Source organism: Chrysemys picta, chromosome 1 (genome assembly GCF_011386835.1).
Source record: "Chrysemys picta bellii isolate R12L10 chromosome 1, ASM1138683v2, whole genome shotgun sequence".
Lineage (NCBI taxonomy): Eukaryota > Metazoa > Chordata > Testudines > Emydidae > Chrysemys > Chrysemys picta.
In genome coordinates, this window is record NC_088791.1 from 254,326,348 (window position 1) to 254,340,821 (window position 14,474).

The following is a 14,474-nucleotide window of genomic DNA, read 5'->3' on the forward strand; positions in this document are numbered from 1 at the left end:
CTTGAGTTAAATATATACCAACGTTCTAGGTGTGAAAAACTCTAAATCTTATTACCTGCCTCCTGCACCGTCCATTCTTCCTTCCATTTCTTTGTCTGTGGGCAGCGTTCTTGGTGCATACATTTCTCATGGCAGTGCAAAATGGTTCTCAATGGCTAATCTGGTTAAGATTTGTATTTTCAATGGATTTTGAAATCCAAATATTTGCCATTTTCATCTCATTTTTATATTTTATATAACATCATCAGGCAATTTTTCATAGGCAAAAACTGTCTTCTTGCAGCCAAGTGTTTGCACAGCTATCCTTGACTACATGTCAATATGGGGTACATATCTATTTGTACTTGTGTTTCTTCTGCCACTGAAGAAGAGGGGGCTGGATTTACAGAACTAGAAATGGTGGCTTCTCTTTAACCCTCATTCTAGACCTACAAGAATTTTACATATACAGTTCTATAGTGATATATTTGATATATTTTCTGGCTCAATTAATCTTTGAAATCAACCCACTCAAGTCCACAGTTAATGTATTGTTTTAATGTCAGGTTGACATACATGAAACTTGTTTTCTTGTCCATTTCTCAGGAATATAGGTGATGTAAATTCATTGCCAGGCAACACTAGAACTAATCTCATACAAAACTTCATTGCTTTCTTTGAAATGCACACCACAGCTAAGCCTATTTGCAAAAATGTATTGCATGCAGTGTTGTATATTGAATTCTGCTGAAAAGCAATAGGATTTATTTAGAGACTTCTGGTATTGAAGTGTTATAGATTAAAAAAAAAGAAAGAAGCCACCATCTTTCCTTATATAGTCACCATTCCTCAGATGTAGATTAAAAGAATTAAAGTCATCTGATTGTACATTTCTTATCATTAGGTTTAGGTTGCTAGCAAATAGAATCAAACTGCTCCAAGATCAATATGCGGCTATCTAGGACAGTTAATGAGTATCTTTGATGAATGGGGTATATGTCTGTACAATTTATTGATTTCTGTGTGAGATCATGAGCACTGTGTGTCTGTGTCAGGCTGAAAATTCCATTTTGAATGTATAGCCTTCTGCCTTCTCTATGCTCAGTGGTTTGAGCATTGGCCTGCTAAACCCAGGGTTGTGAGTTCAATCCTTGAGGGGGCCATTTAGGGATCTGGGGCAAAAATCTGTCTGGGGATTGGTCCTGCTTTGAGCAGGGGGTTGGACTAGATGTCCTCCTGAGGTCCCTTCCAACCCTGATATTCTATGATTCTACCTCTGTACTGGATTGAGAATGCCAAAGCTGGTGGCAAAAGAATAACAGTATAAGGCAGTTGATTCTTAAGTACCCAATTGTTGGACATCTAGTCACCCTAGACAAAACTGGTCCCTGCCCAGAAGAACTGGTTTAGTGGGAACATCTTGACAATGAAGTCACCTGACAAGGGTCTGTGCTCACATGAGGAAGCTGGCAAAGGAACAGTTACCTCACATAGTGCTAAAGGTTTTAAAAGGCAGAAGCTGGTCTTCTCCAGGGTACACGTTTTCTCCAGTCCAGGAGGAGGGAGCAGTCATCCAGCATATAGCTGCCTCATTGGGAAAGGGTGCATTGTTTGCTTTCCTGAGCTTAGCTGGCCCCAAGCATGGTGGACAATCTAGGGACTTGGCCCCCAGCCCAAAGAATGCCCTGGAGATGCCAATGGACAGTGTGTCACAGGAAATGCGGGAGATGTGTCCAATATCCATAAGAGCTCTTCACTGTCAGCAGCCAAAGGTTAGGTAGAGAGACACAAGGGATGCCTGGATTTCTTCTGAAATGTGTAACTGCTAGAAAGTAAGAGCTGGCATTCCCTTACCTCAGAGTCGGTGATCTTAGTCACCTACTTGTCCTGGAAATAAAGAAAAATCCATTTATTAGTTACAATAACTATTGGCCATCAGCAGCTTATCTGATTAGGTACAGTGGGTCAAACTAAAATGAGTCACAAGGGATCCTACACTGATATAATGTACACCTTTTCCCAGCCAACCAAATAAGTACATTACACTAATCTTTGGGCTTGCAGTAGATATCGTTTGCCAGCATAGCTATGCCAATATAGGTATGACAGCAAACTTCTAGTAGAGATGCAGCTTATACCAACAAAAGGAGTTATTTTGCCAGCACATCCCTGAATGACATAAGCTATACTGGCAGAAGGATTCTTTTGCTAGTGACTTAGACACATCTTGATTCATATCTACTGAGTGAGTGTTAACTCTTAAGCTAGTGTAATTTATGCACTGAGGAGCCAGAAGGAGGGATGTAGCAAGAAAAGCAACTAACAAAGGTAAGAATATGTAAGCTAAAGTAGGCCACTCCTTAAATGAATTTGCATATTCTTACACCTTCTTCTAGCTCTTCATCTTGTAAATGATATGAACTTAGACTCTTACATAAATTCACATATCACGTAGTGGGTATAAGTAGGGCTATGAGTGTCTAATTTACACCACCTTGCAAAATGCCTCTGAAGTTGGCCTACTGTTTATGGTTAAGGATTGCTAGATTAGCAAAGCTCCTTACTGTAGCCTGCAAATAAATATTATTAGTTAATCATGTTTATTGTGGTTGTGTCTGCAGGCCAACCAGGAATGGGGGCCCCACTGCACCAGGCACTGGAGAAACACAGAGAAATAGATGATTTCTGCCCCCAAAGAGTTTACCATCTAAACCAGGGGTGGGCAAACATTTTGGCCTGAGGGCCACATCAGGATTACGAAACTGCATGGAGGGTCGGGTAGGGAAGGCTGGGCCTCCCCAAACAGCCTGGCCTCCACCCCCATCTGCCTCCTCCGACTTCCCACCCCCTTACTGCCCCCCTCAAAACCTCTGACCCATCCAACCCCCACTGCTCCTTGTCCCCTGACCGCCCCTTCCCAGGACTCTCTGCACCTAACTGCCCCCCCCAGGATTCCACCCCCTATCCAACCCCCCCTGCTCCCTGTTCCCTGAATGCTCCAACCTCTAGCCACAATCATGCCCCCTGACAGGCCCCCCCAGGACTCCCACGCCTATCCAACCACCCACTGTCCCCGGACTGGCCCTGGGACCTCCGGCCCCTTATCCAACCCCGCCCCACCCCCTTACCATGGCCGGGAGCTCAAGGGCCGGGCAGGACAGTCCCGTGAGCTGTAGTTTGCCCACCTCTGGTCTAAACAGACAAGACAGACACAGGATGGAGAAAGGCATCGAACACAAGCAGAGTGAGCAGTGTAATGCCAGCAAATAGCATGGTATGCTACATCTATGCTACAGCGACGCTGCTGCAGCACCTCTGGTTAAGATGCTCTAAGCCCGACGGGAGCGAGCTCTCCAGTCAGCTTAATGACTCCCACCTCTGCAAGAGGCAGTAGCTATGTCGGCAGGAGAAGCTGCCTGCTGACATAGTGCTGTCCACACTGGCACGTAGGTCAGTGTAATTTATGTCACTCAGGGGTGTGGATTATTCACATACCCCAAGCGACGTCAGTTATCCCGAAGTAATTTGTAGTCTAGACATAGTCTTAGTTCCATATTTTTAAAGGGTGTGTGTGTGTGTGTGTGTGTAGGGAGGGATTGTATTGCTTAGAAGGGAATCAGCTAAGCAGGAAGGAAGGTGAGGTGGGGAAAGATGTAGAATGAAGCTGAGATGGAGTAATTTGGGGAAGAGGGAGGGCTGGAGCCAGGCCCGCCAATGGAAATTCCAGGCCCCAGGGCCAAGGCTGTTCCTGGAGGGGCGGGGCCCAGGGCAGAAGTGATGAACCTGTCACTTCTGGGACCGCCCTCTCTGGCCAATCGTGCCGGCCCTCAGGGCCCCCCAAAGCACGGGGCCAGAGTGGTCTCATGTGCCTAGGATCCCTGTGGCCCACCCAGGCGATTTAAAAGGGCTCGGGACTCCCCACCACCACTTCTGAGGCAGCGGCGGTGGCCGGGAGCCCCCGAGCCCTTTTAAATTGCCCGGACCCCTGGGCAAATGCCCCCTTTGCACTCCCGTTGGCGGGCCTGGCTGGAGCAAACAGCACAGAGCAGAGAAAGTCCAGTCAGAACTGTAGAGCATGCTGTGAATGTGCAAAAGTCCCTGCTTTGGCTGCTGCTTCTCCTCCTACAGGTTGGAGAGGAGGCAGGACAGGGGCTAGCCCCATGTGCAAGGGTCGGAAAAGGGGGGAAGGGAATTGGCCAGCCCCACAGACAGGGGAGGGTGGAGGGCTTGGGTGAGCGGCTCGGACCAGTCCCATGTGGTGTCCCATTTTCCCTTTGGGAAATATGGTCACCCTAGGAGTGTGCTGGTGGTGAGGGTTGCCCCAGCTGGACCATATTTTTCAACACCTCCCCTCCCCTGGTGCCATAGTCCCTGCTCCATATGCATACTTTCATGTAATCCACTACACCATGTCATGTCGTCCAGCAGTGGCTAATATTAATGTAAAGGTAATTCAGTTGCAAAATATAGTTGCAATTTTCCTCAGCTCACAGAAATTGTAATGTGACACAGATGAGCAGGCTCTGAAATCCCATTAATGGTGCAGAGTAAGAACGTCTGGGAAATGGCTCCCTTTAATGTTTGGTAATTCCTATAGTCATTTTTGTAATGCTTTGCCCCATTTCACAGCAATTAATGTTATTTAAGGCATTAATGTCTGAAGAGCAGGTATACAATAATGGCTGCAAATGGTTGGAGAAGATTGTGTAACAGATTCTGGTGTCGCTTGGAAGGGCTAACTCCACACCTGAGTTTAATTTAAATTTGTACAACTTGGCTTAACTGTAGTTAGAACTGTTAAACGGATGGGTAATGGTAAGTCTACAGAAAAACAAAACCTGCGGGAGCGAGTCTCAGAGCCTGCGTCAATGGACTTGGGCTTCCCGGGCTCACGCTATGGAGCAAAAACTAGTAGCGTAGACATTCCCACTCGGGCTGGAGCCCAGACTGCGACATCCAGCGAAGAGGGTGATCTTGGCCCGTGGGCTCCAGCCCAGGCCTGAATGTCTACACTGATATTTTTAGCACTTTAGTGTGAGCCGTCTCACCTTAAAGTCTATGAGTTTGACACCAGGGGGCTAGTCTACACTACCCGCCCGGATCGCCGGGTAGAAATTGATCTCTCGGGGATTGATTTATCGCGTCTCATCTAAACGGATAAATCGATTCCCGAATCGACGCGTGTACTCCCACCTCGTCAGGAGGAGTAAGCACCGTCGACGGGGGAGCTGCGGAGGTTGATTTGCCGCCGTCCTCACAGCGGGATAAGTCGAATAGGATACGTCGAATTCAGCTACGCTATTCGTGTAGCTGAATTTGTGTATCTTAAATCGATCCCTCCCCCCCCAGTGTAGACCTAGCCCAGGACTCTGAGACTCCTTGCTGCATGTTTTGTTGTTTTGGATTTGCAGGGTAAATGTGCCCTGAATGAGATTTCCTTCTTCTCTTAGTGGCTTTTTCCTGAAGATATTTTCTTTGTCTTTCCTTTTAGCCTGTGAACTTAGTGCTGCTGACCTATTTTTCCTTGGCACTGACCTTTGCAAACCTAGACCGTGGTGTTATCTACAAGCTGATGAAGCATGGTTGCCTGAGTAGAAGTGATTGAGTGAGACAGACTGGATTGCTTACTGTTTTTTGTGAAAAATCTCTTCCTTGTAGCACAAGCAAACATTGCCTATAATGCACACAAGCCCTGTTATTGTTGTCTTATGGTATGTCTGCACGGCAATGTAAGCCCAGGGTTACTGGGACTTGAGTCAGCTGACCCATGTTAGGGAATCCTAGGCTTGAACATCTACACACATTCTAACCCTATGTTAAGAATTTTCTGAACAGTGCTGAAACCTAGGACTCTGGCATCCACACTGCAGTGCGGAGATCCAAGTCAAAGTAACCACATCCCAGAGTCCCATTCTAGCCCTAGGAAAGTGGTGCCCTCTGGAAAACTTTACTGCTCAACCTGCATGTTACCAGGAAGCAGCTCACTTTGCAAAAGGCTTGGTCAGTTCACTCTCCACTGCAAACACAGGAGGCTTTCTGACAGTGCGCTTGCAGATCGGTGATCAGATCAGAATGGGTAATTGGGAAGAATATAAGGGCAGGAAACAGGAAGCAAGGGACAGTAAAGGAGAGACTCAGAAGGAGGCTCAGAGGATGAGCCTGGGCTGGGAAGTGATGGCTGCAGGGAAGCCTACCCTTGCTGTAAGCCATCATTGCAGGGTATTACTATGTAAGAGAGGAATAAATACTCACTTTGGTGTGTGAGAGAGAGAGAAACAGCCTGGTACCGGTGTGTTTGTGACTGTGAATCTATCTGAACTAGTCAGGCAGTGAGGTTTGTTCAGGGAGCTTTTGGCAAACCAGTAAAGTGCCTAAACCACTATTGTGTGTTGCTAACAGTAGTCAAGTTAGCAGGCTATACTGAACCATTCTTGCTTACTGCTAAAAGTAGCTAAGTCAGCAGGTCGTAAATTGGTCATGTAGCAGCCTCAGTGTAACCAGACAGGAGGGGAAGGGTTTTCGGGTGCCACAGACAGGGCAGCTTGACCCCGCGCCCTTCCTGCTGAGAGTGTTAAAATTGCTGATGCATGTATTTTAGAAAAACAAGAAGTCTGTTTATATGTGACCCCGGGAATGTTTGTCAGGGCCCAAAAGCCTGGACACTCTGGAAAAAAAATATCTCTGGTTAATTGGCAATCATAAGGTGTCTGACTTTTAACCCTGCTTGCTTAGCAAGTTTTCTTTAAGGGATATGTCATTGTATTACTAATGTATAAATAAAGGGGGAAAGTTTGAGGTATTTGGACTTCTCAGGAGGGGCTCTTCAGGGACGCATCTGAGGGTCCTCACCGGCAGACGGAAGCCTGGCCAGCTGAAGCCTGTCACGGTGCCACTCGAAAGCCACACTCAGCTTCGGTAATTATCAAGGGTTGGGGGTGTTTCACTAATCTGTTGCAGACGTGTGTATGTGCTTGAGACTAAGTAAAGTTTAGCTTGAAGTGAAAGCACTCTTGTGTTGCCCTGTTTGTACCAGCCATCTATCGGTCGGACGGCCGTGTCTCCCCTGATTTATTTCCTGACACCACCTCGCACAGAGTAAAAGTTACTGAGAGCTTTGGGTTAAAAGAACCCCGGGTAACAAGGTTCACCAGGTGACAACAGAGGCACCTTGTGACACGTTTACATTGCAGTGTAGACATACACTGGCTATGTGTCAGGCTCACTCAGACCAGAAATCCGTAATCAGATTGTATAAATGAGTCAAGAGATGTTTTATATTTAAGGACAGGAAACAGTTCTGGTTGGTGTTTACACTGCAGCTTTAAAACAATTTATCTCTGCAACTGCTAAAGTCCTGGAAAAAACTAGGTGCAAGCCAAAAACCTGTAACAGTTCAGATGGACATCCAAACTTTGCAAATATGACCCATCTCTAATATTTTTAAACTTCATTTTTCTTCCATTCCTCAAGACAGTCACCACTTGTCCCGCAATTCTTATGAAATTTTGTTGCTGTAGATATGGCATATGAATGCCAGGCAGGCAGAATTGTGAGTTCTACTCTCGAACATTACTTGACTTTTCAAAGCTGCTTCCCCAAGCCTTTCATATTCTCTCACATCATAGAATCATAGCCATGCATAATAGTGGATTCTGTCTTAGGAACTGAAGGTCTCATTTCAGGTTCTAATCAGGGTTAATTTATTTGGAAGTCAAACTGGATAGCCTATGAATATATCAGAGTCCTACATCAGAGTCTTATAGAGTTTTATAATGAGGGTCATGTGTAATGATAATTGCTTACATGACACACAATCACTCATTGATGATTTTGAGTGCTTGGTGCTGATCAGAAAAATGGAAGAACAAAATAAACATTGCCCTGCGTATGTATCACTTGTGATGTTATGATACTGTTTATGTATTGACAGTCTGAAAATTGTTTAAAGAAACTAGATTTACTTTTTGTGTGTGTATGTATGAAGTTTTCCCCACTTGTTCCACTTTTTTCAAATAGGTTCACAGTTGGCATCCTTATTTGGTCTTGCAAACAGTAAGTTTGTGGAAGTGGTGAATACGTGCATTGCCTTTCCCATAAAACACCATTCAATCTAATCTAGCTATCATATTTTAATGTGATCATCAGCATGACTGCTGGCTGTTGCAAACAAAGTAGCCCTTTTTTATTATGAAATGGGATAGTTTTTGTAAGCTAAGTGGCTATATATTCTGTTTCAATCTGGAGACAGGGTGAAGCCAAATTCAGGTTGCAATCAATACCATCTTTAATACAGGGGAATCTTTCCAATAATCTTTGCCAGTTTCTGTCATATGCAGGTTGTGTCTTTGTTATACATGATCTTATTGCAGGAACTGATAAATGTACATGAACAAAAGAATCACATTCACATCACTGATAGTTATAATCCTAGCCTAATAAGAGAATTGATTTACAATACATTTATTTTGTCTGAATTTAGTTAATAGTTATATTTCCTTAGGCTACAAATTTCTGATATGAAATTCAAGAGCTAGTAACTGTAGTATGTAACCTATCACTGAAATCAGCCTCTGTGCCAGATGACTGGAAGCTAATTTAATGCTGATTTTTAAAATGGGCTCCAGATGACATCCTGGCCATTACAGGCTGGTAAACCTAACTTCAGTGCCTGACAAATTGGTAGAAACTATGTGTCTGATAATTCTGTTCTTTACTATAGATGAACATGATTTGTTGGGGGAAGAGTCAACCATGGCTTTTTTAAAGTGAAAATCATGCCTCACCAATCTAGTAGAATTCTTTGAGGAAATTAACAAGGATGTAGCTATCTAAGAGTCAGCCAGTTAATATAGTGTACTTTCATTAAAGGCTCTTAAGAAAAGTAAGTGGCTATGGGATAAGAGGGAAGGTCCTCTCATGGATCAGTAACTAACTGAAAGATAAGAAACAAAGGGTAGTAATAAGTGTTCAGCTGTCATAATAGAGATGGGATTAACAGTGGCATCCCTGAAGAGTCTGTACTGGGATCTGTGCTGCTCAACATATTCATTAATGAGCTGGAAAATGGGGTGAACAATGAAGTGGGAAAATGTGCAGATAATACAAAATTATTCAAGGTAGTTAAGTCCAAAGCAGACTCCAAGGAGTTATGGGGGAAATCTCACAGAACTGGGTGACTGGGCAACAAAATAATAGATGAAATTCAACGCTGATAAGTGCAAAGTAATGCACAGTGAAAAGAATAATCCCAACTATACATATACAATAATGGGTTCCAAATTAGCTGTTCCCTCCCAAGAAAGAGATCTGGGAGTCACTGTGGATAGTTCTCTGAAAACATCCACTCAATGCATAGCAGCAGTCAAAAAGGCTAACAGTATGTTAGGAACTATTAGGAAAGGGAGAGAAAATAAGACAGAAAATTTCATAATGCCCCTATGTAAATCCGTGGTGTGCCCACACCTTGAATACTATGTGCACTTCTGTTCTCCCCATGTCAAAAAGGATATAGTGGCACTGGAAAAGGTTCAGAGAAGGGCACCAAAGATTACCTAGGGTATGGAATGGCTTCTATATGAGGAGAAACTAAAAAGATTAGGACTGTTCATCTTAGAAAAGAGATGACTAAGTGGGGGCTATCACAGAGGTCTATAAAATCATGAATGGTGTGGAAAAAGTGGATACAATATAAAAAAAACCCCAAGGGTCACCCAATGAAATTAATAGGCAGCTGGTTTAATACAAACAAGGGGATGTACTTTTTACACACAACACTGAACTAACCAGTGGAACTCATTGCATTGACCAATGTACAACTGGGTCAAAAAAGAACTGGATAAGTTCATGGAGGACAGGTCCATCAATGGCTATTAGCAAGGATGATCAGAGATGCAACCCCATGCTTGGGGCAACCCTACACCTCTGACTACCAGAAGCTGGGAGTGGAAGACGGGTGGATCAGTCCATAATTGCCCTGTTATGTACACTTCCCCTGAAACTCTGGTATGCGCTACTGTTGGAGACTGGGCAACATGGACTATGGTCTAACCCAGTATGGCAGCTCTTATGTACTTTAAGTAGTGATATTTATGATATCAGGTCTTTTTAAAAGAATAAAAATTAACAGAAGACAGTGGTTTAAATGTATATCCTGACACCCCTTCTAGACCTGGCATTTCCTGTCTTAGTTTCCTGGGCTTTTGTCCCAGGGGAGGGGAGGCACTGGTCTAGGACATAAGTGGTTAAAGCACTGGTCTAGGACATAAGCGGCCTGGTTTCAATTCCCTGCTCTGCCATGGACTTCCTGTGCGTGACTTTGTGCAGGTCATTTAGCCAGTCTGTGCTTCAGTTGCCCATCTGTACAATGGGGATAATAATGCTTCCCTACCTCACAGGGCTGTTGTGAGGATAAATACGTTAATGATTGTGAAGCTTTTTGAAATCTACTGCTGAAAAACATTATATAAGAAATAAGTTTTATTATTATTTGTCCAAATAGACACCAATGCTTGTTATCCTAAGCAATTTCAATATCCATGGGGCAGATTACTTATGTAGTTTAACTCAGGATCTCCTGACCAATAGAACAACCACTGGATTATCTGTAATGTTCTCTGACTAATAACATCCAGTAGGGAAGTACTGGGTCCATTGCTGAGGACTGATCAATTCCCTACTGGAGTCCAGGGTGCCAGCTTCTCTCAAAGGAGTGGTAGCTAGGCTCTTGCTTGAAGACGTAAGCTCTGAATGTTAGCAGTTTCACCAGTTATTGCTTTGTCTCTAACCTTCTCTTTTTGGGTGAAGTCATTAAGTCATTGAGAAGCAGCAAGGCAATTCTGAATCTATGGGAATCTTCCTATTGCCTCAATATCTTACAGTCTGGCTGACAGCTTTGGGCACAGAATGGAAGTTCTGCCTGTTTCACTTGTTCATGATTTCTTGTTTGGAAGTTGTATCTCCATGTGGTTAGGCATCAGCTCAGCAAAGTACTTAAGTGCTTTCCTGATTAGGGATGGACTACTCAATTAGGCCTATGACCCTTCCAGCAGTTGAGGTGTCAGTGAACCAGCATAGATGAGAATGCTACTGAATGATTCGTCCCTTTTCTTCTACAGATGTACCGCAATACTTCACTGTACCAAGCATTCTCTTCTGTGGAGTCCTATGTATTCTCTCACCTCTGGTTTAATGTTCAGATGCCACTAGGGGAGATAGTGAGACAATTTGAGCAATGATGCCCTTAGCATGTAGCTTAAGATTTCTCTTTCATTTGAGCCCAGATGGTTTTTACTTTCCCCCTGAATAACCAAGCTCTGAACTTGGATGAGAGCAAAAAGACTGAAGCTTTGTCCAGACCGGTTGTAGGTGATGCTGGTGAGGGTGGGGTTGTTCAGGAGGCTCACCAATTCTTTATAATACAGACTATTGCAACTTCCTCTTCTCTGGCCTTACTAAATCCTATTCTGGTCCACTTATATCTGCTCAAATGCTGGTGGAAAGATCTTTTCCTGGCTCACCACTTTGACCATGTCACCCCCCACCCTTTGTGTCTCTCCACTGACTCCACTTTATTCACTGCGTCAGATACAAACTACTTGTCTTCATTGTTAACGGGCCTTCTCAGTCTATTTCCTATTATACTTATAATCTCTTATACGATCTCAAGATGTCAAACCCATCTTCACTCCACAAAAGATGCCTGGCTTGATTGCCCATTTTAAAAAAAATGTCAATAATGACATTAACATTTTCTCCTGTGCCAGACGTTATGCCTGGGAGCAGGGCCGGCTCTAGGCACCAGCAAACCAAGCACGTGCTTGGGGCAGCACATTTTCAAGGGCAGCATTCTGGCCATTTTTGTGTGTGTGTGTGTGTGTGTGCTTCCGGCGGCAAAAGCCTAGAGCCGGCCCTGGCAGCAGCAGCGCGTCGTGCGCAGGGGGCGCCCTGGGGCCGCTGCAGTTCGCGCCGTGGGGGAGCAGCGCCCACACCTTGGGGCTGGTCCAGGCAGGCTTCGAGCGGGGGACACTCAGGCTGGGGGACACTCCACGGGGCACACAGAGCCGCCTGCAGCTGCCACAGGGCGGCTGCCCCCCAGCGCTGCAGCCCCCCAGCGCTGGATGAAGCGGCCCAAGCCGCCCAGGGACTGTGGCAGGGCGGCCAGAAGCAGCAGCAGCAGCAGGACCATAGAGGGCGGGGCGCTGTTGTGCGGGGCCTGCGTCCCTCTCTCCGGGGCTCCGCTGCCTCTGGGGCTACCCTGCCCTGGCTCCTCAGCCCTCTGCCGGGGCAGTCCCCCGGCTCTGCCCTCCCGGGTCCCGGACGGTCCTGGAGGTTGGAGCCCTGGATGGAGGGACCCTGGGCTGAGGCACGGCCCAGGAGCCCCGCTGCTTACCCTGACCCTGCCAGCGCCAGACCGGCTGGAGGTGAGGGGGGAGCGGGCAGAGTCATCACGGGTGGGGGGAGCCCAGGGCTGGGGCGGCAGGGGGTGCGGGTTGGGGGGGAAGAGAGAGCCCAGGGCTGGGGTGGCAGGAGGTGTGGGTGGGTGGGGGGAAGAGAGAGCCCAGGGCTGGGGTGGGGGCAGCCAAAAATTTTTTTGCTTGAGGTGGCAAAAAACCTAGAGCTGGCCCTGCCTGGGAGGGGCTGCAAAACTGCCTCATTGCCCTCCTTCACATCCCTCCAAAAACTCGTCTCTACCATGATGCCTACAAAAAACTCAGCAATGTCTGGGCGGGTGATTTTTCCATGACTGCTACTTTTCATGCTGACCAGCATCTTCTCATTGCTCATTGTTTCTTTGTGCTCCTCCCCCACCCTTGCCATTTCTTTAAACTGTCTGTTGGGTATAGCCTTACATGTAGGGTGCAAGCAAGCTCTTCAGGGCAGAGCCTGTATCTTTGTTATGTGTGAGCGTACAGTGCCTAACACCGTGGGGCCAGGGCATCTATGTGCCACTATAATACAAATTAATAACAATTTGTACTTTGCACTTGTATTCCTCTGAAGATCTCAAAGAGCTTTAAAAAGGCACTGATTTGCCTAAGGCCACACAGCAAGTGAGCATCAATGTCGAGAATAGAATGCAGGTCTCCTGAATCCAAGCAGTTTGCAGTTTCTATTTAGTTACAAAGTTGTCAATCACTGTAATACCTGAAAGCCTAGTTAGGAATGTGTGACACTCCCTAGGGGTGCCCAGAGTTGTGAGGCACCTCAATACTACGGGTCCTTAGCATGCCTGAAACCACCAGCCTCTGGCAGCACAAGCATTGCCTTCCAGTCCCGCATAGGCCTCTCTCTGTCTGTACAGGTATCAACAGACACACACCAACCCCCGAATACTCAGGGAATTCCCTGCAGTGTCCAGCCCCTTATCCACTGACCACTCACAGAATTACTATGACTGCTATTCACAAAGGAAGGGTATACACCAGCGTGCAAGATTCAACTCGAGACCAGCACTTTGCTTAATACTACACTAACATACTGAGATATATTGATAGTGAAAACAAGACTACATTTATTATCGAAGAATAGCTATTCAAGTAATAATGAGTAATAATATTGGAAACAAGTGGTTACTTGTAGAACAAAATCATAACATGCTTTCTAAAGCCTAAGCTTAAAAGGTTAACCTCATGCCTAAAAACAAAACAACAACAAAAAAGGGGGGAAAAAAAGACCCCTCACTCAAAGTTCTCGTCAGCATTTTTCAGCCAAGCCTGGTTCAGATCCTTTTTTCATGAAGCAAAAGCACTGTCCTTTTTTTCCTCAGTGAAGGGGAGCAACAGGTGGCAAAGATAAATGTATTGGTTTGTAATACAGAAAACAAATGGTAGTGTTTTCTGGTGATTTAGGTTTATAGGGAAGCAGGATATTGGGGAGGGAGGCAGTGTGTGGGGTCGTGTTATTTATTTAAACAAAGGAAACAGCATGCATATTCAAGAAAGTGATTGGCAGGGTTATGTAGGCATTTCAGCCTAGATCCTCAAAGGTATTTTGGCTCCTAACTTCCATTGGGCCTTCCTGATTATCTTTCTTTGTTGTTCCAGCAGCCTAGAAAAATGACTAGTATGATACAAAAGGTATGTTGAATGGCACAAGTGTTTTGCCTTTGCTTCTCCTTGTCTGTGACTTGGAATCGCTGGAAGAAGAAGGGAGGGCATCACAAACAGCTACCTCTTAAATTCCTGGAATAGCTTGATTGAAGCCTGGACTCATGTGGCAAAAGAGAAGCAGCACTCTAGGGATTTCCTATATCTTGTTTGTGGTTCTTATAGAAACTGCGTTTATAGTTTCTGCATGCTGGTACAAATGTACGACTCTGTAAATGGCTGGGAAAGAAATGTTAGTGATAGAAGGATGTTAGTTGTATGCCTAACAGATAAGACTTTTCACAGCCTGTAAACCATTATTTATTGACTATGGACACCACAACTATTAGAATTAAAGGGCTCAGTTGCACAATCATCTCCCATACGAACCCCAGTGCGTTATTGGAGGGA

At 45.4% G+C, this 14,474-nt stretch overlaps 1 protein-coding gene across 5 annotated transcripts in view; it reads left to right on the forward strand.

Annotated features, from left to right (window-relative positions):
- The window catches only part of FGF14 (fibroblast growth factor 14), a 648,909-nt gene that overhangs the window by 627,028 nt on the left and 7,407 nt on the right, over positions 1 to 14,474 (forward strand). The gene's annotated exons all lie outside the window — the stretch shown is intronic.